The sequence below is a fragment of the Physeter macrocephalus genome, chromosome 15 (genome assembly GCF_002837175.3).
Source record: "Physeter macrocephalus isolate SW-GA chromosome 15, ASM283717v5, whole genome shotgun sequence".
In the NCBI taxonomy this organism is placed as follows: domain Eukaryota; kingdom Metazoa; phylum Chordata; class Mammalia; order Artiodactyla; family Physeteridae; genus Physeter; species Physeter macrocephalus.
In genome coordinates, this window is record NC_041228.1 from 45,520,006 (window position 1) to 45,543,705 (window position 23,700).

Genomic DNA, 23,700 nt, shown 5'->3' on the forward strand with positions numbered 1-23,700 from the left:
CGCTGGCAGAAGACCTCAGACTTCCCAAAAGATATATATATATTTTTCCTTTTTGTGAGTGTGTATGTGTATGCTTCTCTGTGTGAATTTGTCTGTATAGTTTTGCATTTACCATTTGTCCTAGGTCTCTGTCTGTCCTTTTTGTTTGTTTAGTTTTTTTAGTATAGCTTTTAGCAGTTGTTATCAGTGATGGATGTGTTTTTTGGTTTGCATGCTATCTTCTTTCTTTCTTTTTTTATTACCTTTTAATTTTTTTATTTATAATAATTTTTTATTTTAATAACTTTTGTTTTCTTTCTTTCTCTCTCTTTTCTTTCTTTCTTTCTCCCTTCCTTCCTTCCTTCCTTTTCTTTTCCCTTTTCTGCTGAGCCGTGTGGCTGATAGTGTCTTCATGCTCTGGCTGGGTGTCAGGCCTGTGCTTCTGAGGTGAGAGAGCCAAGTTCAGGATATTGGTCCACCAGATACCTCCTGGTTGCACAAAATATCAAACAGCGAATGCTCTCGCAGAGATCTCCATCTCATTGCTAAGAGCCAGCTCGACTCAAGAACCAGCAAGCTACCGTGATGGACACCCTATGCCAAACAACTAGCAAGACAGGAACAAGACCTCACCCATTAGCAGAGAGGCTGGCTAGAATCATAATAAGGTAACTGATCCATCTCATTGCTAAGAGCCAGCAAGCTACCGTGATGGACACCCTATGCCAAACAACTAGCAAGACAGGAACAAGACCTCACCCATTAGCAGAGAGGCTGGCTAGAATCATAATAAGGTAACTGACACCCCAAAACATACCACTGGACATGATCCTGCACACCAGAAAAACAACATCCAGGTCATCCACAAGAACACAGGCACCAGTCCCTTCGACCAGGAAGCCTACATAACCCACTGAACCAACCTTACCCACTGGGGGCAGACACCAAAATCAACGGGAACTACGAACCTGCAGCCTGCAAAAAGGAGACCCCAAACACAGTAAATTAAGCAAAATGAGAAGACAGAGAAACATACAGCAGATGAAGGAGCCAGTGAAAAACACACCAGACCAAACAAATGAAGAGGAAATAGGCAGTCTCCCTGAAAAAGAATTCACAGTAATGATACTAAAGATGATTGCAAGTCTTGGAAATAGAATGGAGAAGATACAAGAAACGTTTAACAAGGACCTACAAGAACTAAAGAGCAAACAAACAATGATGAACAACACAGTAAATGCAATAAAAAATTCTCTAGAAAGAATCAATAGCAGAATAACTGAGGCATAAGAAAGGATTAGTGACCTGGAAGATAAAATAGTGGAAATAACTACCACAGAACAGAATAAGGAAAAAAGAATGAAAAGAATTGAGGACAGTCTCAGAGGCCCCTGGGGCAAAAGTAAATGCACCAACATTTGAATTATAGGGGTCCTGGAAGAAGAAGTGAAAAAGAAAGGGACTGAGAAAATATTTGAAGAGATTATAGTTGAAAACTTCCCTAATATGGGAAAGGAAATAGTCAATCAAGTGCAGGAAGGACAGAGAGTCCCATACAGGATAAATCCAAGGACAAACACGCCAAGACACATATTAATCAAACTATCAAAAATTAAATACAAAGAAAACATATTAAAAGCAGCAAGGGAAAAACAACAAATAACAAACAAGGGAATCCCCATAAGGTTAACAGCTGACCTTTCAGCAGAAACTCTGCAAGCCAGAAGGTAGTGGCAGGACATATTTAAAATGATGAAAGGGAAAAACCTACAAACAGGATTACTCTATGCAACAAAGGTCTCATTCAGATTTGATAGAGAAATTAAAACCTTTACAGACAAGCAAAACCTAAGAGAACTCAGAACCAGCAAACCAAATTTACAACAAATGCTAAAGGAAATTCTCTAGGCAGGAAACCGAAGAGAAGCAAAAGGCCTACAATAACAAACCCAGAACCATTAAGAAAATGGTAATAGGAACATAAATATCGATAATTAACTTTAATGTAAATAGATTAAATGCTCCAACCAAAAGACATAGACTGAATGAATGGATACAAACACAAGATCCGTAGATATGCTGCCTACAACAGACCCACTTCAGAAGTAGGGACACATACAACTGAAAGTGAGGGGATGGAAAAAGATAATCCATGCAGATAGAAATCAAAAGAAAGCTGGAGCAGCAATTCTCATATCAGACAAAATAGATGTTAAAATAAAGACTGTTACAAGAGAAAAAGAAGGACACTACATAATGATCAAGGGATCAATCCAAGAAGAAGATATAACAATTATAAATATTTATGCACCCAAGAAAGGAGCAACTCAATACATAAAGCAAATGTTAACAGCCATAAAATGGGAAATTGACAGTAGCACAATCATAGAAGGGGACTTTAACACCCCACTTTCACCATTGGATAGATGACCCAAAATGAAAATAAATAAGAAACACAAGCTTTAAATGATTCATTAAACAAGATGGAATTAATTGATATTTATAGAACATTCCAACCAAAAACAATAGAATACACTTTCTTCTCAAGTGCTCATGGAACATTCTCCAGGATAGATCATATCTTGGGTCACAAATCAAGCCTTGGTAAATTTAAGAACATTGAAATCGTGTCAAGTATCTTCTCTGACCACAATGCTATGAGACTAGATATCAATTACAGGGAAAAAAAAAACTGTAAAAAATACAAACACATGGAGGTTAAACAATACACTACTAAATAACCAAGAGATCACTGAAGAAATCAAAGAGGAAATCAAAAAATACCTAGAAACAAATGACAATGAAAACGCAGTGACCCAAAACCTATGGGATGCAGCAAAAACAGTTCTAAGAGGGAAGTTTATAGCAACACATTCATACATCAAGAAACAAGAAACATCGCAAATAAACAAGCTAACCCTCTGCCGAAAGCGATTAGAGAAAGAAGAACAACAGCAAAAAACACCCAATTAGCAGAAGGAAAGAAATCAAAAAGATTAGATCCAAAATAAATGAAGGAAGTGATAGCAAAGATCAATAAAATTAAAAGCTGCTTCTTTGAGAAGATAAACAAAATTGATAAACCATTAGCCGTACTCATCAAGAACAAAAGAGAGAAGACTCAAATCAATAGAATTAGAAATGAAAAAGGAGAAATAACAGCTGACATGGCAGAAATACAATACAAAATATCACTGATGAACATAGATGCAAAATCCTCAACAAAATACTAGCAAACAGAATCCAACAGCACATTAAAGGGATCATACACCATGATCAAGTGGGGTTTATCCCATGAATGCAAGGATTCTTCAATATATGCAAATCAATCAATGTGATAAACCATATTAACCAATTGAAGGATAAAAACTATATGATCATGTCAGTAGATGCAGAAAAAGCTTTTGACAAAATTCAACACCCATTTATGATAAAAACCCTCCAGAATGTATGCATAGAGGGAACATACCTCAACATAATACAGGCCACATATGACAAACCCACAGCCAACATTGTTCTCAATGGTGAAAAAATGAAACCATTTCCCCTAAGAACAGGAACAAGACAAGGTTTCCCACTCTCAACACTATTATTCAACATAGTTTTGGAAGTTGTAGCTATGGCAATCAGAGGAGAAAAATAAATAAAGAAATGCAAATTGGCAGAGAAGAAGTAAAACTGTCACTTTTGGCAGATGACATGATACTATTCATAGAGAATCCTAAAGATGCTACCAGAAAACTACTAGGACTAACCAAGGAATTTGGTAAAGTAGCAGGATACAAAATTAATGAGCAGAAATCTCTTGGATTCCTATACACTAACAACAAAAAATCAGAAAAGGAATAAGGAAACACTGCCATTTACCATTGCAACATTGGAAGGAATTCTGGAACAGAAAAAGGACAATAGGTAAAAACTAACAAAGTATGAATTTAGTATGGACTTTACTTAACAATAATATATCAATATTGGTTTATTAATTGTGATAAATATACCATCCTAAGGTAATAAACTGGGTATGGGGTATATGGGAAGACTCTGTACTCTTCTGTAGATCTAAAACTATTTAAAACTTTTAACTTGCTAAAAATAAAAGAAACATTATTCATAGAAAAAAAAAAGAATAAAATACCTAGGAATAAACCTACCTAAGTAGACAAAAGACCTGTATGCAGAAAACTATAAAACACTGATGAAAGAAATTAAAGATGATACAAACAGTTGGAGAGATATACCATATTTCTGGATTGGAGGAATCAACATTGTGAAACTGACTATACTACTGAAAGCAATCTACAGATTCAATGCAATCCTTATCTAACTACCAATGGCATTTTTCACAGAACAAGAACAAAAAATTTCACAATTTGTATGGAAACACAAAAGACCCCAAATAGCCAAAGCAATCTTGAGAAAGAAAACTGAGCTCGAAGAGTCAAGCTCCATGACTTCAGAATATACTACAAAGCTACAGTAATCAAGACAGTATGGTACTGGCACAAAAACAGAAATATAGATTAATGGAACAGGATAGATAGCCCAGAGATAAACGCACACACATATGGTCACCTTATTTTTGATAAAAGAGGCAAGAATATACAATGGAGAAAAGACATCCTCTTCAACAAGTGGTGCTGGGAAAACTGGACAGCTACATGTGAAAGAATGAAATTAGAACACTTCCTAACACCATACACAAAAATAAACTCAAAATGGGTTAAAGACCTCAGTGTAAGGCCAGACACTATAACACTCTTATAGGAAAACATAGGCAGGACACTCTACGATGTAAATCACAGCAAGATACTTTTTGACCCACCTCCTAGAGAAATGGAAATAAAAACAAAAATAAACAAATGAGACCTAATGAAACTTAAAAGCACTTGTACAGCAAAGAAAACCATAAATAAGATGAAAGACAGCCCACAGAATGGGAGAAAATATTTGCAAATGAATCAACTGACAAAGGTTTAATCTCCAAAATATACAAGCAGCTCATGCAGCTCAATATTAAAAGAACAAAAAACCCAATCCTAAATGGGCAGAAGACCTAAATAGACGTTTCTCCAAAGAAGGCATACATATTGTCAACAAACACATGAAAGGATGCTCAACATCACTAATCATTAGAGAAATGCAAATCAAAACTACAATGAGGTATCACCTCACACTGGTCAGAATGGCCATCATCAAAATATCTACAAACAATAAATGCTGGTGAGGGTGTGGAGAAAATGGAACCCTCTTGCATTGTTGGTGGGAATGTAACCTGATACAGCCACTATAGAGAACAGTATGGAGGTTTATTAAAAAACTAAAAATAGAACTACCATATGACCCAGTAATCCCACTACTGGTCATATACTCAGAAAACCATAACTCAAATAGTGACATGTACCACAGTGCTCATTGCAGCACTATTTACTATAGCCAGGACATGGAAGCATACTAACTATGGTCACCATGCTGTGTATTTGACCCCCACAACTTATTCATCCTATAATTGAAAGCTTGTATCCACCATTCTACTCTCTATTTCTAAGAGTTCTTTTTAAATATTCTGTATTTCACATGTAAATACAATCATTCAGTAATTGTTTTTGTGTCTGGCTTATTTCCTTAGTATAACGTCCTCCATGGTCATTTTGTCATAAATGGCAAGATGTCCTTCTTTCTCATGGCTGAATAATACTCCGTGTGTGTGTGTGTGTGTTATCTTCTTTATCCTGGACAATTAGGTTGTTTCCATATCTTGGCTTTTGTGAACAATGCTGCAGTGGACTTAGGAGTGCAGATATCTCTTTGAGACACTGATTTTTTCCTACATATATTCAGAAGTGGGATTGCTGGATCATCTGGTAGTTCTATTTTTAATTTTTTTAGGAACCTCCATCATGTTTTCCATAGTGGCACTACCAACTAATTTCCCAACAATGAACAAGGGTTTCCTTTTCTCTACATCAGTAAGAACACTTGTTATTCCTTGTCTTTTTTTAAAAAATAAAAGCCATCCTAACAGTGTGAGTTGACATATCTCATTGTTGTTTTGACTTGCATTTCCTTGATAATTAGTGATGTTGAGCATCTTTTTGTGTACCTGTTGGTCATTGTATATCTTCTACTGAGACACACCAAAAAGTGTATTAAAATTTTTTAATATTAATTAAAAATTAAAAAATATATTTATAAATTAAAATGTGTATGAGACAGGCTGGGATCTGGGACCTGGGACCCTTTGCTGCAGTGCTTGCAACTGGACAAATGTCTCCTCAAGCAACAAAATACCAAGAAAGTATATGGGACTGAAAATAGCTGTGGGCATGTGCAGTTGGGGTGAATTATGGACAAGATACAAAAAGGCCAAAAATCCAACTGCCACTTCTGAAGAGACAGGAGCAAAATCAGGGTGTTGGGAGCAAAAGCAGGGTACTGCTCATGAACCCTGAACACAGCACCATCAAGGGGATGGGCAAACCAGCTAAGCCACCCCTGTGGCCTGACCCCTGGACCTGCCCCTACCCTCTCCCCATATAAGGCACTAGCGCCCACACACACACCTTGGGGAGTGAGCAAGGGGACATGTTACATGTTTTCATCCCCTCCTGCTGCAGCAGGAACCCCAGTAAATCTTTGCCTGAATTTCTTGTCTGGCCTCATTAATTTCTGTTGATTAAGGAAGGCCAAGAACCCTGGTCAATAACAGACTTTGTGGCACCCAACGTGGGGCATTTGTCTCCTTCCTTGGAAAGCATCTGGGTTTCTCTGGGACCACTGAATGAGGCTTCCCTGTGGGTGACAAGCAGCCCACCTGAACCTCTTGTTTCAGCATCACCACGTTTGGTAAGTCTGCCTTCCTGGTGCCTGAGGGCCTCAGTATCCTCTCTCAAGCAAATATTTCCCTCTCCCATTTGTCCCTTTCCCTCTCCTACTATCTGTTTCCTTCTCCTTTCTCTGTCCTCCCCTACTTCCCTGTCCTATCCTTCCGAGAGAGTGGATGTCAGGCAGCTAAAGCATCTCTCCTCTCAGCTTGTGAGAGCTGCTCCCTCTGGCTGTCAATGGCTCACCTTGATGAGTCACAAGCAGAGGTGGGAAAGGCTTGCCTCCCACCATACAGATCTTGGTCCAGTGGGCTCTCCCTGATGGGAGATGTATGAGAGTGATACATGTTTATCCTCATATTGTGTAGTGGCTGGAAGTCTGATAGTCCCAGTATTCTCACCTTTAGTTTTCTCCTGTCTCTTTCTTTTTTTCAGTCTTTTTTGTCCCTCCTCCCTTTACCTCTCTCTTGATCTTTATGCTTGTACTCCCATCCATCCCCTTTATCCTGAAAACTTCTTGTTTGTGTCTTTAAGTATCTGTCATTGGTACATGTTGAGTAAAATGATCTTTGTCTTATGTAGTTTTGTCTGTCCAACTGCTCCTGCAAGTCTCTGCCAAAATTGTGGGCATGGTGGAACACTTAAACATTAAGTGTTAAAATAAAAACACAGTCCACATTGCCTGAGACTCCAGACTTGGGCTACTTAGTGGAATTTTAAAGAGAAAAAAAAGAGAGAGAGAGAGAGAAAGGGAGGAGCTTGCATTTCTCTCCACTGCCTTTGCAATGTAACTATTCTGCCTGGGCTCTCAGGAAATATTTGATCCATTTGTAGTCCCCCAGACAAAGGCGGAAAGAAAGAGGCCTTATTAAACTCAGGCAGGAAAACTATGAGATCTTTGGTTCTGTCTGTCTTTATGTAAAAATTAGCTTGAAAATGAGCTGCATTTAACTGGCTTAAAGGAAATTGGCCACTTATATACATTCTCAGAAATATAAAAGAAACTCACCAGAATACATTTCAGGTACATGTGATCTGGGAAATACTCAATATTGAATTTATATCTGGTATTAAATCTAGCTTAAATTTGTGGGTTAATTAATACAGACCTGTCTTTAGAGTCATCAACATCAAGTATAATACTTTTATTGTACCAAGGATTACTGAAAGTCAGTAAGTGCACATTGTTTCTGTTATGAAGTTTGTCAACAAGGAAAATAACCAGATATGATTAAACTTTTAAGTAAATGTAACTGAGATAAGAGCTTTTTGGTAAACTCTATACGAATAATGCTGTTTTGGAAATGTCCATCTAAAATAGCTTCTTCAGATTTTGGTAACTTGAAGCTGTATTAAGTTAAATGATACAAGTTTGTTGAATAGCTAGGTCATTCCTAAATAAGACACCGAGACATCAATTACTAACCAGAAAAACTAAAGAGATATAGAACTATTAATGTATATGTTTGGTGACACCCTGAGATGTTTTTTACCAATAAGACAGTTCATGGTTGCTTAAGGAAATTAGGATGTGTATTTTCAGTAAAGAAGGCATAAGGAATGGAATTGCATTTATTAAGGGAAAAGAAAGTAGGTTTCTCATAGAGCTGATTGTTTCTGGATGGAAAAAATAAGGGACAAACTAATACAGATACAGAAAGTGATGGAAGGTTTGTGCATGGTTGGGATTGGTTAGGTTTAGATTGAATTTAATTCAGTAAAATTAATTCTGTTGTTAAAAGTAAGCAGGTGCAAGACTAAATTTGGCTCTCTCTCTTAAGAGAACAAAGTTTTCTTGAAATGCTGCCTTTGATAGCAGATTGTGTGAATTTCCTTCCTTTAAAGGATCTATTTTGGCAGTCCTGCCTCTGGGGCAAGTCTGAGGCAGTTCAGGCTGTATTGAGGCTTTGGTTTTGCTAAGACTGGTATCATACAGGTGACCCATTCGACCTACCTTCCCTACTTGAATTCTCTATAACTTTAAAGAGCCAGGTGAGAAGAGAGTGGTGCTATAGGAGGAGAGACCACTGGAGATATGCCAGCTAGTAAAAAAAAGAATTTAAAAAGATCTTTTAAAAATACAATCAGGCCTAAGTATTTAATCAAACATGCGTGTGTAGTGAAGCCACCATTACAATCCAAAAGGAGGGGTTTCAGAGAGCTCCCAGGTTGGTGAAGCAGAATAACTCCACATGCCACTGTGCTGGACTCGAAACTCCAAGAGGACTGAAGTTTCTTTGTTCTTGACCTCACCCTATGAATCTTTTCATCCAGCTCTTGGTTCCAGTGGTATAATATCCTTGGTAATAAACCACTCATCTGCCATGTGGCTGAAAGGGTCTTGGTGCTCTGGCCTGGTGTCAGGCCAGAGCCTCTGAGGTGGGAGAGTCGGGGTCAGGACATTGGACCACCAGAGACCTCCCAGGCCCATGTAATATCAATCAGGGAGAGACCTCCCAGATAGCTGCATCTCAACGCTAAGACCCAGCTCGAACAAACGGCCAGCAAATTCCAGGGCTGGACGGCCCATGCCAAACAACTAGAAAGACAGGTACACAACCCCACCAAGGCTGCCAAAATAATACTAAGTTCACAGACACCCCAAAACACACCACCAGATGCAGCCCTGCCCACCGTAAGGACAAGATCCAGCCACAAAATGAAGAAAACAGGCACTAGTCCCTTCGACCAGGAAGCCTACAGAAGCCATTGAACCAACCTTACACACTGGGGGCAGACACCAAAAACAATGGGAACTACGAACCTGCAGCCTGTGAAAAGGAGACCCCAAACACAGTAAGTTAAGCAAAACGGGAAGAAAGAGAAATATGCAGCAGATGAAGAAGCAAGGTAAAAGCACACCAGAACAAACAAATGAAGAGGAAATAGGCAGTCTACCTGAAAAAGATTTCAGATTAATGATGGTAAAGATGATCTAGGGCTTCCCTGGTGGCGCAGTGGTTGCGCGTCCGCCTGCCGATGCAGGGGAACCGGGTTCGCGCCCCGGTCTGGGAGGATCCCACATGCCGCGGATTGGCTGGGCCCGTGAGCCATGGCCACTGAGCCTGCGCCTCCGGAGCCTGTGCTCCGCAACGGGAGAGGCCGCAGCAGAGGGAGGCCCGCATACCACAAAAAAAATAAATAAATAAATAAATAAATAAAGATGATCTAAAATCTTGGAAATAGAATGGAGAAAATACAAGAAACGTTTAACAAGGACCTACAAGAACTAAAGAGCAAACAATGATGAACACAATAAATGAAATTTAAAATTCTCTAGAAGGAATCAATAGAAGAATAACTGAGACAGAAGAACAGATAAGTGACCAGGAAGATAAAAGAGTGGAAATAACTACCACAGAGAAAAATAAAGAAAAAAAAAAAAGAAAAGCATAGAGGACAGTCTCAGAGAGCTCTGGGGCAACATTAAATACCCCAACATTCGAACTATAAGGGTCCCAGAAGAAGAAGAGAAAAATAAAGGGACTGAGAAAATATTTGAAAAGATTATAGTTGAAAACTTCCCTAATATGGGAAAGAATATAGTCAATCAAGTCCAGGAAGCACAGAGAGACCCATACAGGATAAATCCAAGGAGAAAAACAACAAAACACATATTAATCAAACTATCAAAAATTAAATACAAAGAAAAAGTATTAACGCAGCATGGGAAAAACAACAAAAAACATGCCAGGGAATCTCCATAAGGTTAACAGCTGATCTTTCAGCAGAAACTCTGCAAGCCAGAGGGAGTGGCAGGACATATTTTAAATGATGAAAGGGAAAAACTACAACCAGGATTACTCTACCCAGCAAGGATCTCATTCAGATTCTATGGAGAAATTAAAACCTTTACAGACAAGCAAAAGCTGAGAGAGTTCAGCACCACCAAATCAGCTTTACAACGAATGCTAAGGGAACTTCTCTAGGCAGGAAACACAAGACAAGGAAAAGGCCTACAATAACAAACCCAGAACAATTAAGAAAATGGTAATAGAAACATACATATCAATAATTACCTTAAATGGAAATGGATTAAATGCTCCCACCAAAGGACATAGACTGGATGAATGGATACAAAAACAACACCCATATATATGCTGCCTACAAGAGACCCAATTCAGACTTAAGGACACATACACCTGAAAGTGAGGGGATGGAGAAAGATATTCCATGCAAATGGAAATCAAAAAAAGCTGGAGTAGCAATTCTCATATCAGACAAAATGGACTTTAAAATAAAGACTATTACAAGAGACAAAGAAGGACACTACATAACAATCAAGGGATCAATCCAAGAAGAAGATATAACAATTGTAAATATTTATGCACCCAACATAGGAGCACCTCAATACATACGGCAAATGCTAACAGCCATGAAAGAGGAAATCGACAGTAACACAATATAGTAGGGGACTTTATCACCCCACTTTCACCATTGGACAGATCATCCAAAATGAAAATAAATAAGGAAACACAAGCTTTAAACGACACATTAAACAAGATGGACTTAATTGATATTTTTAGGACATTCCCTCCAAAAACAACAGAATACACTTTCTTCTCAAGTGCTCATGGAACATTCTCCAGGATAGATCATATCTTGGGTCACAAATCAAGCCTTGGTAAATTTAAGAAAATTGAAATCGTATCAAACATCTTTTCTGACCACAACACTATGAGACTAGATATCAATTACAGGAAAAAAAACTGTAGAAAATACAAACACATGGAGGTGAAATGATATCCTACTAAATAACAAAGAGAACACTGAAGAAATCAAACAGGAAATCAAAAAAATACCTAGAAACAAATGACAATGGAAACACGATGACCCAAAACCTATGGGATGGAGCAAAATCAGTTCTAAGAGGGAAGTTTATAGCCATGCAATCGTACCTCAAGAAACATCTGAAATAAACAACCTAATCTCACACATATAGCAATTAGAGAAAGAAGAACAAAAAAACCCCCAAAGTCAGCAGAAGGAAAGAAATAATTATGATCAGATCAGAAATAAATGAAAAAGCAATGAAAGAAGTGATAGCAAAGATCAATAAAACTAAAAGCTGGTTCTTTGAGAAGACAAACAAAATTGATAAGTCATTAGCCAGACTCATCAAGAAAAAAAGGGAGAAGACTCAAATCAATAGAATTCGAAACGAAAAGGAGAAGTAATAACTGACACGACAGAAATACAAAGGATAATGAGAGATTACTACAAGCATCTATATGCCACTAAAATGGACAACCTGAAAGAAATGGACGAATTCTTAGAAAAGCACCACCTTCCGAGACTGAACCAGGAAGAAATAGAAAATATACACAGACCAATCACAAGCACTGAAATTGAGACTGTGATTAAAAATCTTCAAACAAACAAAAGCCCAGGACCAGATGGTTTCACAGGTGAATTCTATCAAACATTTAGAGAAGAGCTAACACCTATCCTTCTCAAGCTCTTCCAAAATATAGCAGAGGGAGGAACACTCCCAAACACTTTCTATGAGGCCACCATCACCCTGATACCAAAACCAGACAAAGACGTCACAAAGAAAGAAAACTACAGACCAATATCACTGATAAACATAGATGCAAAGATCCTCAACAAAATACTAGCAAACCAAATTCTGCAGCCTATTAAAAGGATCATACACCTTGATCAAGTGGGATTTATCTCAGGAATGCAAAGATTCTTCAATATACGCAAATAAATCAATGTGATACACCATATTAACAAACTGAAGGATAAAAACTATATGATCATCTCAATAGATGCAGAAAAAGCTTTCAACAAATTCAACGCCATTTTATGATTAAAACTCTCCAGAAAGTATGCATAGAGGGAACTTACCTCAACATAACAAAGGCCATATATGACAAACCCACGGCCAACATCATTCTCAATGGTGAAAAACTGAAACCATTTACTCTAAAATCAACCAGCAAGAATGCCCACTCTCACCACTATTATTCAACATAGTTTTGGAAGTTTTAGCCACAGCAATCAGAGAAGAAAAAGTAATAAAAGGAATCCAAATCAGAAGAGAAGAAGTAAAGTTGTCACTATTTGTAGATGACATGATACTATACATAGAGAATCCTAAAGATGCTACCATACCCAAGGCAATCTACAGATTCAATGCAATGCCTATCAAACTAACAATGGCATTTTTCAAAGAACTAGAACAAAAAAATTTCACAATTTGTATGGAAGCACAAAAGACCCCAAATACTCAAAGCAATCTTGAGAAAGAAAAACAGAGCTGGAGGAATCACGATCCCTGACTTCAGACTATACTACAAAGCTACAGTAATCAAGACAGTATGGAAGGTAGGTGAGGGTGCGGCGGGCTGGCGGCGGGCCGCAGTGGTGGCCGCCCGCCGGGCGTAGCAGGGCTGCGTGTCGTCATAAGGCAGTGGCCATTTTTGCAGGCAGAGACGGCCTGGGTGGTGTTCAGGGAGCGGGACGGGCCTGAGGCTGTGCGGCGGGCAGGCGGCCTCAGAATGTCCACGAAAGTCCCCAAGGCAGCCTCAGCGGAGGAGCAGAAGGAAATGGAAGACAAAGTGACTAGTCCAGAGAAAGCTGAAGAAGCAAAATTAAAAGCAAGGTATCCTCATCTGGGACAAAAGCCTGGAAGTTAAGATTTTTTAAAGAAACGATTGCAGAAAAGGCAAAAATATTTTGATTCTGGGGATTACAACATGACTAAAGCAAAAATGAAGAAGAAGCAACTTCCTACTGCAGCTCCGGATAAGACAGAGGTCACTGGTGACCACATTCCCACTCCACAGGACCTTCCTCAATGGAAACCATCTCTTGTTGCTAGCAAGTTGGCTGGCTGATTAAAAGAGCTGAACTGCATGAATCTTATAATTCCCATTATTTCTCCTTACTATGTTACTTCTGGGGCTTCCCTGGTGGCGCAGTGGTTAAGGGTCCGCCTGCCGATGCAGGGGATACGGGTTCGTGCCCCGGTCCGGGAGGATCCCATATGCTGTGGAGTGGCTGGGCCCATGGGCCATGGCCGCTGAGCCTGCACGTCCGGAGCCTGTGCTCCACAACGGGAAAGGCCACAGCAGTGAGAGGCCCGCATACCGCAAAAAAAAAAAAAACACATAAAAAAATATGTTACTTCTCCACTTTTTATTTCCTTTTACTCACTAAGTCATTTGAGAGTTATGGCTTTGCAGATAGTGGTAGTGTGTGTGTAAGGGAACATAACATGTGTAGAGTTTTGATTAGTTTAACAGTGCACTGATGAAAAGAACATGTTAGAGCAATGTAAAGTAATCTACTTGAAAATAATTGTATATATTACCTAACTCCTAGTGTAGGGCTGGTTCCAACAAGTAACAAGCAAGTTTTACAATTTTAATGTTTTGGCTTTCTTTAATTCATCTTAATTATCGCTTTGTACGTTACTCTTATTTAATGTAACCTCTATTGTATTGATTTCTCCTGTATTTTCCTTTTGGATTTTGTAAAACAGAAGTTTAAGACCACAAGTTAGAAGAAAGGTCACATATTTCAAACACAAATAGATGGGGCTTCAAAAGATTTGTATCCTGTGCTTGAACTTGAATGGCCTTAAATATGTTTCAGCTTTAACAATAGAATTTTACTTGGGCAATATTTGCCCATTCTGGGCAAATATGTGACTCTAGTGCTTAACAGCTGCTGTTGAAGCTAGTATTCTTATTCAGTTCTGTAGTGTTAGAATACCTTTTGTTGTTGAAGATGTGAATGAAGTGTGCATGTGCATCGACTGTTGAATTCACTTTTGTGCCATTTTTGTAAATACAGTAGTTTTGCACAACCGCTGAAAAAAAAAAAAAAGACAGTATGGTACTGGCACAAAGACAGAAATAGAGATCAATGGAATAGGATAGAAAGCCCAGAGGTAAACCCTCGGTCATATGGTCACCTTATCTTTGATAAAGGAGGCAAGAATATACAGTGGAGAAAAGATAGCCTCTTCAATAAGTGGTGCTGGGAGAACTGAACAGCTACATGTAAAAGAATGAAATTAGAACACTTCCTAACATCATACACAAAAATAAACTCAAAATGGATTAAAGACCTAAATGTATTGCCGGACCCTATAAATCTCTTAGAGGAAAACTTAGGAAGAACACTCTTGATATAAATCACGGCAAAATCCTTTTTGACCCACCCCCTATAGAAATGGAAATAAAACCAAAAAGAAACAAATGGGATCTAATGAAACTTAAAAGCTTTTGCACAGCCAAGGAAACCATAAACAAGACAAAAAGACAATCCTCAGAATGGGAGAAAATATTTGCAAAGGAAGCAACTGACAGAGGATTAATCTCCAAAATATACAAGCAGCTCATGCAGCTCAATATCAAAAAAAAAAAAGCAACTCAATCCAAAATGGGCAAAAGGCCTAAACAGACATTTCTCTAAAGAAGATATACAGATTGTCATCAAACACATGAAAGGATGCTCAACATCACTAATCATTAGAGAAATACAAATCAAAACTACAGTGAGGTATCACCTCAAACTCATCAGAGTGGTCATCATCAAAAACCTACAAACAATAAATGCTGGACAGGGTGTGGAGAAAAGGGAGCCCTCTTGCACTGCTGGTGGGAATGTAAATTGATACAGCCACTATGGAGAACAGTATGGAGGTTCCTTCAAAAACTAAAAATAGAACTACCGTACAACCCAGCAATCCCACTACTGGGCATATACTGTGGGAAAACCATAATTCAAAAAGAATCATGTACCACAATGTTCATTGCAGCTTTATTTACAATAGTCAGGACATGGAAGCAGGCTAAGTGGCCATCAACAGATGAATGGATAAAGAAGATGTGGCACATATATACGATGGATTATTACTCAGCCATATAAAGAGATGAAATTTGTAGTGAGGTGGATGGACTTAGAGTTTGTCATACAGAGTGAAGTAAGTCAGAAAGAGAAAAACAAATACCATATGCTAACAAATATATATGGAATCTTGGGCTTCCCTGGTGGTGCAGTGGTTGAGAATCTGCCTGCCAATGCAGGGGACACGGGTTCGAGCCCCGGTCTGGGAAGATCGCACATGCTGCAGAGCAACTAGGCCCGTGAGCCACAACTACTGAGCCTGTGCGTCTGGAGCCTGTGCTCCGCATCGAGAGGCTGCGATAGTGAGAGGCCCACGCACCATGATGAAGAGTGACCCCCGCTTGCCACAACGAGAGAAAGCCCTCGCACAGAAACGAAGACCCAACACAGCCAAAAATAAATAAATAAAATTTTTTTAAAAAAAGAAGTAAACAGCTCATTAAATATATATATATGTATATATATATATATATATATGTATATATATATATATATATATATATGAAATCTTAAAAAGAAATGGTTCTGATGAACCTAGTTGCAGGACAGGAATAGACACAGGTGTAGAGAATGGACTTGAGGACATGGGGACAGGGAAGTGTAAGCTGGGATGAAGTGAGAGAGTAGCATTGACATATATACACTACCAAATGTAAAATAGATAGCTAGTGGGAGATCAGCTTGGTGCTTTGTGACCACCTAGAGGGCTGGGATAGGGAGGGTGGAAGGGAGACGCAAGAGGGAGGGGATATGGAGATATATGTATACATATAGCTGATTCACTTTGTTAAACAGCAGAAACTAACACAACATTTTAAAACAATTATATTCCAAGAAGGTGTTAAAAAGAATGATCTATTTCCTATTTGTCTTTTGAAATCTTTTATTGTCACTTTGGTTAAAGGAATAAGTATTTTTCCACAGCAAACTATGATCTTATCTGACCAGATGTTTTAAATTTTTTTGAAATTTTTGACAGACTTCCCAAATATCAAACTCCAATTAATGTTCTTTTGACCTCCAGCTAACTTTGGGGTGCTTCAAATCGCCCCTGGAGCATCCCAAAGAGAAATCTTAAGCTAATTGGGATCATTTGGTATGTTAAGTTACATGGGAAACATTGTCCAAACTCGCTGTTGCCTGTGTCAGATGGAATCATCAGGCTCTCTTCAATTTTATCGTAGCCACCAAACATGGATAAAGGAAAGGATTTGGGGTTCTTCTGCTGTCTAGTCTCTCACTCATCTCACCCAATGTCCAAATATATGCTATGAGAATTTCTCCATTTCCTGGCCCTCAAGTCTTGAACCCCATGCTACCTTCTATAATTCCCAACTCCAATTCTTCTAGGAGTTCCTTTGTACACCTCTGGGACACCCTTTACCTCAGGCATTGGCAGCCCGTACACTACTACAGACTACCTGTTGGGCTGGCTGCTTCAAGCAGCCCACATCCTAGGCTTTATAGATGGTCAATCTCAAGGAATACACGACAGCATAGGGAAACTTATTATAGGGCATAAACTTTATAGACAACAGATTCCCCTCAAGGAGAGTCCTGGCAATGCACTGGCAATGGTTCAAACGTTCTCCCCTCTACCCCAGACTTGCATAAGGGACTGGGTCAACCAAGTCCATCTGGTTAGGCAATGTGAGAATAGAGGACACTCAAAACCCCATTAAGTTTGAAGGGAATTCAGAGGACACTTCGAGCCCTTCAGGTTAAAGCCCCCTAAATGTTTCCAGGATGCTGGATTCCATTTCTAGGAGAGCTCTCTTGTTTTCAGTTGCAGGTTTCTCAACATGGGAGGATCCCCTTCTAAGCCAGAAGAAACACTCTGGAGTGTATCCTTAAAAATTGGAAATTTTAAAAAATAGATGGGCTGAAAAAGGAAAAAACTTAAATTTTACTGAAACACTGCTTGGCCTTTATATAGGCTGGGGGGATGGAAAACATGGCCTGAAAATGGGTCCCTAAATTATAATATCATCCTGCAATTGGATCTTTACTGTAGCAAGATGAGAAAATGGACTGAGGTTCCCTATGTTCAAGCCTTCATGGTCCTTCACCAAAATCCTGCGCTATGCAGCTTTGGTAATCAAAAGCCTAGGGAATCATAAAACAATCCCTTCTAAACTTTCCAACTCTCAGGGGGGAAACCATGCCTCCCCTGCCTCTCTGGAGCCACCTAGTTTTCCAGATTCCTCTAACTGATCCCAAACTCCACCTTCCTATGTCCCTTTATATCCTCCATTGCCCCAGGAGAGAGAGACTAGTCCCTCCAGGGTAACTTATAGTGGAACTTCTTATCACCCAGGATCAAGGAAAATATGCCCTCTTAGGGAAGTAGCAAATGGTGAAGGGGCAATCAGAGTACATGTGCCCTTCTCTTTAACCAATTTAGCCCAATGCAAAGACACTGGGTTGATTTTCTGAAGTTTGGTGAAGGATTTCAGGCCCTAGCTCTGTCCTTTGATTTAACTTGGAAGGATGTCCAAATAGTCCTATTTACCTGCTCTAGTCGTGAGGAAAAACAGAGAATTTGAGCAGCGGCCCAGGGGCACGGTGAACAGCTTGCCAGGGACCAACACCAACATTTTGTTATGGGTGGAAACACAGTCCCAAATCAGGAACCCTACTGGGGTTGTAATTCCCTGGAAGAAACAGAAGCCAGTAACCACATAATCCAATATGTATTAGAAGGGATGAGAAAGTGTATCAAAAAGCCAATTAACTATGAAAAGGTTAAAGGAGTGACCCAGAAGAAAAAGAAAATCCATCCCTCTTTTAGAGATGGCTTGTGGAGGCTTTTAGAAAATTTACTAACATTAATACCTCCACCCCTGAGGGTCAATCACTGCTGGGACAACATTTTATCAGCCAGTCTGCCCTTGATATTAGGTGGAAACTGGAAACTCCCAAAGTTACAATTAGGCCCTCAAACCCCTATGCTCCTAGGGGTGGCCTTTTGGGTATTTAATAATAGAGATCAAGCTGAGGAGGAAGAGAGAATCCAATGTGAAAACAGGCAGGCCAGGGCTCATGCTAAACTGATAGCCATTGCTGTCAGCCTTACCTTGCAACCTTAGGACAACCCAAGGGGGCCAAGAAGTTTTAACCATCTGTCTAGAGGTGAAACCAGTAAGGGGGAATGCTTCAAATGCAAGCCAACCAGCTACTGGGCTCGTTAATGCCAGAAAGAGCCCCCCTGGTCCATGCCCAACCACATCCCCTTGTGGTCAATCCTTATAATATATTAGTCCAGGTTCCTGGAGATGCCAAATGGTTTACTGTACTTGACCTCAAGGATGCCTTCTTTTGCATCCCAGTACATCCCTCATCTCAATACCTGTTTGCCTTCAAGTGGACTAACCCCCACTTGGGCCAAATGAAACAATATACCTGGAGAGTATTGCCTCAGGGGTTTTGGGACAGCCCACACTGTTTCACCCAGGCCCTAGGAAAATAACTAAGGGAAATACACCTAAAAGAAGGGGCTATTCTACATTATGTAGGTGATGTATCAATATGTAGCCCCACTATGGAAGACTCAGATCAAAATACCATTAAAGTCCCTAATTTCCTTGGGGCCCAGGGCTACATGTCTCCCCAAAATGCACAAATCTCAAAAAAAGTTAAATATCTGGGATATATTATAAACCCTGGAAGTAGACATTTATCTCCAGATTAAAAAACAAGCTATATTGGGCCTAAGCACCCTAAAGACAAAGAAACATCTCTGTACCTTCTTAGGCATGGCAGGATTTTGCAGAATTTGGATTCCAGGATTTGAACTAATGGCTAAATCCCTATATGAAGCCACTAAAGGCCCAGTTGCAGAACAATTACTTTGGACTGGGGGACAAGAAAAGGTGTTTAATACTATCAAACAGGCCCTCACCAGAGCTCCTGCTCTGGCTCTCCCCAATTTAAAAAAGTCATTCATCTTATATGTAGCTGAAAAACAGGGGACAGCTCTGGGGGGGTCCTTATACAGAAGCTAGGAGAAGTTCTTCCACCTATAGGCTATTTTTCCAAACAACTAGATTCTGTGGCCTGAGGTTGGCCTGGCTGCCTCCCAGTGGTAGCTACCACCACTTTATTAGTAGAAGAAGCTAAAAATCTTATCCTCGGATAGTCACTGGAATTCCAGACCCCTCATCAAGTACAAGGGATTCTGGAGATTAAAGGCTAGCACTGACTAACTGGAGGCTGTCTTACTAAATACCAGGCTTTTCTCCTTGACTCCCCAGAGGTAACCCTGAAAACTTGCCACACCCTTAACCTGGCTACACTGATGCCCACTGAAAGACCCAAACTAACACATTCCTGCCGTGAAACCCTTGACCAGGTTTATGCCTGTAGGCCTGATCTAACAGACCAGGCCATAGAAAACCCTGAAGAGGAATGGTTTACTGACGGCAGTAGTTTACAACTAACCACCAATCCTTGCTATTCAATATGGGTGGGGAAATTGAAAACTGGTTATCTAGTTTGTTCTCTTGCACCCCACAAGGAATAAAAAGCTTTCTGGCAGGAGGTTTTGCCCTTCATTTCTTATAACCCTTCTCTCTTCAGTTATACTGATTTATGCTATATTTTGTCTAGTACTCCATTGTCTTCCCCACTGTTGTAAATCTGTGACCAAGACTTTTCGGTCCAAGAAGGAGACCTGGGACAAACAGGTCCAGACCTTCCATTTTAAAAATAGAGAAACATGTTAAACTTTAACCCTGAGATTAACAAAAATACACACTGAAGCAGAATGGCTTCACAATTTTGACAAGGGTGATATTGCCTCTACTGTACGGTCAACAATTAAGGAAGCTCTCCCAAGGTTAACCTGGTTCCTTCCCTTTCTAGGTCTTTTAATGGCTATTGTTCTCCATTTTGGCCCCTGTTTGTTTAACCTTTTGGTTAAGTTTGTGTCTTCTAGGCTCTATCAGTTTCAAGTAAGGCTCATGATGGCCCAAGGAATTCATCCCATTCCAGTGGAAGATGGCTCAGGTCCCTATAGGTCCTTGGAACAGTCAGCAAGGGACTTCTACACCTCTAGGGTAGGCTAAGGTCTGTGGACCCCGTCCAACAGGAAGAAGTTTCAGAAGTGACCTTCTGCCCTTTACCCCTAAAGAATAAGGGGTGTAGAATCTCTCAATGGGGAATGAGACAGGCTAGGATCTGGAACTTGGGACCCTTTGCTGCAGTGCTTGCAACTGGACAAATGTCTCCTCAAGCAACAAAATACCAAGAAAGTATATGGGACTGAAAATAGCTGCAGGCATGTGCAGTTGAGGTGAATTATGGACAACAAGATACAAAAAGACCAAAAACCCAACTGCCACTTCTGAAGAGCTGGGAGCAAAATCAGGGTACTGCACATGCACCCTGCACATAGCACCATCAAAGGGTGGGTGAACTAGCTAAGCCACCCCTCCGGCCCAAACCCTGGACCCACCTCTACCCTCACTCCATATAAGGAACCAGTTTGCCTGCACTTTGGTGAGCGAGCAAGGGAACCTGTAACTTGTTTTCACTCCCTCCTGCTACAGCAGAAGCCCCAATAAAGCCTTGCCTGAATTTCTTGTCTGTCCTCTTATCAATTTCTATTGATTAAGGAAGGTCAAGAACCTTGGCCGGTAACAAGTATATTAAAAAGTTCCTCTAATCAACTCCAGTTCCCAGATGGGACTACTGTTAATAAAGCCACTTACTGTTAATAACATTTTAGGAATAGCACCAACTTGATTCTTACCAGCTGTACTAGTTTCCTCAGACTGCTATAAAAAAACTACCAAAAACAGGTGGCTTGAAACAACAGAAATATATTTTCCTATAGTTCTGAAGGCCAGAAGTCTGAAATCTAGGTGTCATCCAGGGCTGTTCTCCCACTGAAGGCACTAGGGCTCTTAATTTTATCATTTTCTTTCTACTGCTTACTTGAGATTTTATTTGCTCTTTTGTTTCTAGTTTCTTAAGGTGGAAGCTGAGACTATTGGTATAAGAACTCCTTTTCTAATATAGGGATTTTATGTGATAATTTTTTCTCTGAGGATTGCTGTAGAGTATCCCACAAATTTTACATTGTGTTTTTGGGTTTTTTTCGATTCAAAGTACTTTCTAATTTCTTCTTTGAGTTCTTTCACTCATGAGTCATTTAGAATTTGACTTTTTAAAAACTTTTTATGGGACTTCCCTGGTGGCACAATGGTTAAGAATCCACCTGCCAATGTAGGGGACATGAGTTCAATCCCTGGGCCGGGAAGATCCCACATGCCACATGCCACGGAGTAGCTAAGCCCGTGTGCCACAACTACTGAGCCTGCGACCTTAGAGCCCATGCTCCACAACAAAGAGAAGCCACCGCAATGAGAAGCCTGTGCGCTGCAATGAAGAGTAGCCCCCAGTCGCCGCAGCTAGAGAAAGCCCACGTGCAGCAAGGAAGACCCAACACAGCCAAAAAATAGTTACTTATAAAAATAAAAACTTTTTATTTTGATTTAATTTTAGGCTCACTTAGAAGTTGCAAAAATAATATAGAGAGTTCCTGTGTACCCTTCAGCCAGCTTCACAGAATTTTATCAAAACCAGGAAAGTGCTGTTATTACAACACCATTAACCATAGACTTTATTTGGATTTTACCAATTTTACAAGCACTCTTTTTGTGTCTATAAAATTTACTATATGTACAGATTTATTTGACCACCACCAAAATCAGGGCACAGAACTGCTCAATCATATCAAAGAAACTCCTTGTGCTGCCCCTTCATAGTCACACCCTCACCCTAACCCCTTCCAAACTTCTTTTGTTCTTGAACATGTTATATTTCTTCATCTATGCATTTGTTCTGGCTCTTTTAAATGTTCTTTAAATGCTCTTGACTAGCCTTCTGATTTCTGATGCTCATACAGTAGCCCTTTCTGGAATATAGCTTTAGTTATAGTGTAATATACTTTTCATAATTTTGTTAGTAAGGGTTTAAGGTCTTAGGTAATGCTTTGTGAGATTAATATTTGTACAATTTTTGCTTTGCTGTTAATGTAAAAGTATGTTTTTTGATTATATTTTCTATCTTGTTATTGCTGGTTCACAAAAAATTACTGGTCTTTCTAGCTCCTTTCTCTCTTTTTGGCTCATATTTCTTCAACTCTTATTTCTTTATTTCTCATTCTTCTCCCATACCCTTGTCAGAGGGAAAAATGTGTCTTTCCTTTACTCATGAAGAGCAGTTTTCTGATTTCTCCTGATACCTTCCACCTCCTGATATCAAGTCCTATAATGCCTCACCCAGCATTAGGAGGCTCTTGAAAGTAAATTCCCAAGGACTGATTTCTATCTGACAGAAATTCTTCCTATATTCCTAAAAATTTTTAATAAGATAGTTTTACCTGGAAACTAAATCAGAAAATGTATAATTATTAGAGCAGAGACTCTAATAATTAAAGAAATATATGAAACATCATTAACACTACCAGCTTAAAATGCTGTTGTTAGGCAGTAGTAGCTGAAAGTTTAAAGTTTACTATAGAAACTATTATAGTAGTGCATGAAATTCTTAGAACAGAATGATTATCTTCCAATTTTAAACTTAAAATTCAGAGGTGAAATTCTGTATTGTTTAAAAAATAAAATTGTAATGCACACTTCTAAAATAATAAAAATTTGTAATTAACTCAGGGGGTGGAAACATTTATTTTATTAGATATAATCAATTTAATTAGAAGAGCTCTTTTCAAAAGTTATGTTTTTAGTGAAGATAAGAATCCTTATTATGTTAATCCTCCATATGGAGAGACTGAAATAAATGATTCAGATAACAGGTAAAAAAAAAACCTTTGGGAGAAGACAACAAAGAAAAGGAATGCAGCTAAGAGAAATGATCAGATGCAAATAACCTTGGGGTTGGGGGTGAGAGAGGAGTGGTAGTGTAGAATTGAGGTAGATGGTCAAAGTGAACAGCCTAGTTTTCAGATTCAGGAACAGATCATATTAATAGCATTGAAAAAGATAAACTTTGGCAGACTGTGGCTAAAAAT

General features: G+C 39.3%; 1 pseudogene; it reads left to right on the forward strand.

Annotated features, from left to right (window-relative positions):
* The first annotated feature begins 13,306 nt into the window (after nucleotides 1-13,306).
* Nucleotides 13,307-13,664, forward strand: LOC112064004 (cAMP-regulated phosphoprotein 19-like; annotated as a pseudogene).
* Nucleotides 13,665-23,700: the final 10,036 nt, after the last annotated feature.